Source organism: Bos mutus, chromosome 18 (genome assembly GCF_027580195.1).
Source record: "Bos mutus isolate GX-2022 chromosome 18, NWIPB_WYAK_1.1, whole genome shotgun sequence".
Taxonomy (NCBI): Eukaryota; Metazoa; Chordata; class Mammalia; order Artiodactyla; family Bovidae; genus Bos; species Bos mutus.
In genome coordinates, this window is record NC_091634.1 from 34681399 (window position 1) to 34687227 (window position 5829).

A 5829-nucleotide genomic window follows, 5' to 3' on the forward strand; every position below is an offset into this window, starting at 1 on the left:
ACCTTGCATTGTGCTTATACAGTCGGCTCTCCATATCCGTGAACCGGATGGAGAGGACCGACTGTTTTCACTGTACTATAGCATTTGATACAAGGGACTTGAACATCTGTGGATCTTGGTATCCGTGGGGGGTCCTGAAACCAATCCCTCATGAACATCGAGGGACAACTCAATATGTCCTCAATGAAACAGTCTATTAAAAATGTTGTTAGTTAATAAAGTGAAAAATATGGATGGTGGCTAAAATAGCCAAATTATACAGTTCACAGTAGCATACTCTCTCATCTAAGACAAAAGAATGCATTCCACGTCTCAAATGACTGTCCCCCTGCCCCAAACACACACATCTGTGTACACTTATCAACTATGTTTTGGTGTCTAACAGACCATACTGTCCTCATTCTGCTGGAAATAAGGAGACCTTTGCAAGAAGTTCCAATTACACGAAGACCCACAAAATATTAATTCAAATCTAGCACTGACTGATTGAGAAGTGTTAACATGTTCCTTGACTATTGGATTCCTTTTATAATTCTACATCCTTCTCTACAATCCTACTTGTACCCTTTCTATCCCCGATAAAGGGTCTACAACTCAGAGGCTGTGAATCTGTTACCTAAGATACTTTATAATTTTTAAGAAAAAAACGTATTAAATGGAGGTTTTGACAATAGAAATTCATGACTATTCCTCCACTTTATGATTTTAAAGTCAGAGTTAATTATCATGACTAATTCACTTAACCGATTTCAATTTAATATAACAAATATTAAGAGGTGCCTATAAGTCACAGTTGATGCTAACAGTCTATATATCCCAGAGGGAATAAGAAAACGTTGCCTCTGTTCATTTTGAGCAATCATCCTAGAAGGAGATACTGCATTAGGCATATTTCAACATACACACATAATTAAACACCGTCACCATCACTGTGGAAAATTAACACAGGATTTCAGGGATGGTAAGTCAGGAAGAACACATGCACTTTGAGAATGTCAGAAAGCAAGACCTGTTATCAAGTGACCGGACAAAGAGTTGCATGCATGCTTAGTCATGTCTGACACTTTGCATCCCTATGGACTGTATCCCACCAGGCTCCTCCGTTCATTGAATTTTCCGAGCAAGAATACTGGAGTAGGGTACCATTTCCCCTTCCAGGGGATCTTTCCGACCCAGGGATCTACCTGTGTCTCCTGCGTCTTCCACACTGGCAGCGGGTTCTTTACCACGGAGGCACCTGGGAATCCTTGGCATCCCCTTAAGAGTTTTGTCATTTGGGAAGTAGATTTCATAGTACTTGTTGAAAGAGCCTTCTTTGGTCATGAGTTAAGACAAAGAACATGCCATGCCAATATTTAGGACTGTGTTTTTAATCTCTATTGCAGATTTAACATTCCAACTTTATAAGCAATGTGGAGGAAAGGAAAATAAGAATGTTTAATTATCTTGCTTGGACTCTGTAAGTCTATAGATTCTTTTCCTAAAAAAAAAAAATCAAACAACATGAAATAGGGATATTTTAAAAAGTGATTTTCATGCTTAGCAAGAACATTCTCTCTGGAGTGTCATCCAGGTATATACCTTAAAGTGATAGTAGCCTAAACACTTATCACCAAATTCAATTTAGCTACAGTCATCCAATAACAGGAATGGCATATCCTAATGGAGGAAAGTTAGAGAAATCTTAAATAAGAAATAATCTGATATCACATATGTGCTCTTTTTCCTTCAGTATAACTCAAGACCTTTGAAAGCTCGAAGCTGCTGCATATCAATGAAGAATTTCTGACATTTTGAGATGGTAGAGTATAATTTATCCCGTTATCTTTGGCTGTTTGGAAATTGAAGATCTCACTTTAGAGCTTGAGTATGCATAAGGCTTAATTCATTTCAAGTATGTACAGAGCCCACGTTCCTTATGGAGGAACACAAGCTCTATCACGATGCAACCCAAACCCTAACTGCTCACAACTTCTACATCTTTTTTTAGAAACCGTGGAAGCACAGTTCCTAAAAGAAATCTTCTTTTAGGAACCTGGGTTCACAAATGCCTCCCACAGCCCCCTGGAAACAATCATGTGAGCATGCACACATACTATACCATCATCTGCAGGATTTTTAGTATGTGACGTTCCACGTTTCCAAGACACTGCATGTGACATTTCCTGTTCCTGTAATGCCATTTCCCATCCTTTATTGGCTCAGAGGATTCAGATTTAGATTCACAATTTAGCTTGGATTGTCACTCCTATAGTAACCATCCCTTCTCTCCATCAGATTCACAGGATTAATAATACCCTCCTTTGTGTCAACCCTGTATGAAAACCCCTTTCTGTTACTCCACTCAACTATGGTTCTGTCTTGCCAACTCAGGACGCTTCATGGGTGTGTGACCAGTCACTCCTTGCCACTTCCGGAAAGGGTTATGATTGGGAAATAATATCCTGCAGTTGCCATTTTCAAATATTAAAAAATTTTTCCTTTGAATTTGTTCTTTCTAAAATGGGTTCATGGAGCTTGTGCTTGGGGCTTGGAGCCTCAGTTTATAGGTGGTCTTGCCTCCTACAGCCTCCCAGGAACAGGTTCTCAGCTGTCCATTCCCTCAAGCCCTGGGCCCCCAGCCCAGCGCAGCCTCCCCTAACTCTGCCCTACCCCTACCATCTCCTTCAGCTCCCTGCAAGTGTGGAAAAGCTTGAGAGACACACACCTTGTAGCCTGTTGGGAAGGGACAGGCAGGTAGCTGTCCCACACTGAGCTGAGGGTACAGCAGAGTATCTGGGTGATGAGTGGCCAGAAAAACAAAAGGCTGCCTCTTGGTGGCAGTGAGCCTCTGTTAGCTATATCCAAGTACATAGCATCTCTGGTGCACAGGTTTAAAGACCCTTGGGGAGTCCATCCATCAGCCATGGGTTGGGGTGATGGGCTCATGAGGAAGGGGAGATGCTTACCTCAACTACCCAACCCCATCCCTGGCTAGGACACTTGGAAGGAGTCTGCAGCTGGCAGGAGGGGACCTGTCATAGAACCTATCTGTGACAGTCCTCTCTGGCTCCAGAATACCCTCCTCCTCCAGAATGGAGCTCTCCCTTTGGTCCAGGAGACTATTCCTTTTCTGCTTCCAAGCTTCTGGGACTTAGTTTGCGTCTGTCTTTTCTGGCAAGTTCAAGGCACCCTTCAGGGACAAGCCATGTAATAAAAGTGTATAATTTTTCTATTTCTGCAGAAGGCTGACATGCTCGATATTTGCATTTAAAACTGTCACTACACAATATAAAAATGAACGAGAAAATTAATGCTAATAATTTAAGGTTTTAATATTTCTCTACTTAGAAAGGCATTTGCTAGCAATTTTTTTTAAAGACAAGTTGAAAGGGAGAGACCATGGAAAACAAGGAAAATCTTTGTATCTTTAATTGTACATGTTCCTGCTTTTCGAACAAAGGACCCCACATTTTCATCTTTTACTGGGACATGCAAATTTTCTGGCCAGCCCTGTTCCTACCTGAAATTGACTTCCTTAAGAATAGAGCCCAGGCTTTTTCATTTTGCTCTTCTGTTTCTAATATAATATCTGGCATTTGTCAGGTATACAAAACTACATTTTGAGGTAATTTGTATGAATTTGTTATATGTGTATGTGCCTGTATCTATATAATACCTAAATATCTATATATTTATGTCTTTGTATTTGTATACTATAAGTTAGCATAAATATATACTATAATATGTGATGATACATGCAGCAGATAGATATAAATGACTTAGAAAACTGATTTTAAACATTTTGGTCTTTCAGTTGTTACTCTTTACTTAGACACTACTGGTTCAATTTCTCCGAATTTAAAAGGTCATTAATCCAAATGATAATTTAATCAATATCATATTAAGAAGCTATAAAAACCAAATTCGTAACAGGTAAGCAGATTCATAGCACTATAAGCATTCAGAATGTGCCCAGTGTCAGCACGTTTCTATGAGAAATGAATTCCTATTTACACCACACAGAACTCACTTATGAAAATCTTGGACTGACTTTTTCCCATTGTTTATACTTTGATTCACTGTGAAAGCTACGATGAATATAAATACTCTTACAATTTTTGGTTTGTCTACTTTCCAAGTGCTTATCATTTTTTAAACACCTGTGGCTAAATGTAGACAAAACAGAATTTGGTATAAGCAGATGTCTTTTAATATGAATTTTTCCAGAACATTAGGTTCTAAATAGCTTATTTTTTCTGCAAGCAACACTTTCATTTATTTAAAAAGTAGGAACTATGCTTAATGGTGCCTGGGTATAGACATACTAAGTTGCATAAGTAGATACACATACGGGTAGTCAACTATACACACCAATCACACACACATAAATGCATCTATGTACAAAGAGACAACAGTTATCTACATAGGCACACAAATACATTAGGGATTAACAGGTGCACACATATCAGCATGTACACACACTGATGCACACACATACACACATACAGGCAGACACACACAGATCTCTATATACAGAGAAAAGACCACACTTGCAGAGACATATGCACACAAATGCACATCCATATGCATGGACACAGCTCATATACACAAACTCATATGTATTCAAACACACAGGAACATATACATAGACTCATAGATACAGACATATGTACAGATCTAACCTCATGCATATGCAGACACACAATTATCCACACAGAGACTTGAACTTCTGCTGCTGTTTCCCTTTGGAACTGAACAGAATTGTTTGGAATTAAAGGTGGCTCAGTGGTAAAGACTCCACCTGCAATGCAAGAGACCCAGGTTCGATCCTTGGGTCAGGAGGATACCCTGGGAAAGGAAATGGCAACCCATTCCAGCATCATTGCCTGGGAGATTCCATGGATGGAGGAGCCCGGTGAGCTACAGTCCATGGGGTTACAAAGGGTCAGACACAATTTAGTAACTAAACAACAACAAAAAGATGAAAGCGTGAGGGGATGGTTTAACAAAAGGACATATATAAAAGAAAAAGAAGAAAGTATAAAACACAAAATCGCTTCCTATACAAAATCTACACCCCCAAAAAAGCCATTACCCTTTTATCTCTCCGATAAATAAGGAACCTTAGCTAAACATCCTACATGTCAGGTCCTATTAAGTGCCATAGTTCACACGAAGCATGCATTGTTTTGACATGGATGAGTACATTAGCTTTTGTTTTATTTCTCTAATACATTGTAAATTCATTGCACAATTACAGCAGTAACACAGTATGTCATTAAAGTTCAGAGTTGGTACTAATAACTTTAAGGAAGTGAAGATATGACCCACTAGAAAACTGGACTGCTGCTGCTGCTGCTGCTAAGTTGCTTCAGTCATATCTGACTCTGTGTGACCCCATAGACAGCAGCCCACTAGGTTTCTCTGTCCCTGGGATTCTCCAGGCAAGAATACTGGAATGGGTTGCCATTTCCTTCTCCAATGCATGAAAGTGAAAAGTGAAAGTGAAGTCACTCAGTCGTGCCCGACTCTTAGCAGCTGCATGTAAATCAATGAAGTTAGAACACACCCTCACTCCATACACAAAAATGAACTCAAAATGGCTTAAAGATTTAAAGACAAGACATCATAAATTTCTAGAAAAGAACATTTAGCAAAACATTGTCTGACATAAATTGTACGAGTATTTTTTTAGTTCAGCCTCCAAGGCAATAGAAATAAAAGCAAAAATAAATAAATAAAGCCTAATCAAATGTATAGGTTTTTGTACAAGAAAGGAAGCCATAAACAAAATGAAAATACAACCTATGGACTGAGAGAAAATATTTGCAAATGATGCTACTGACA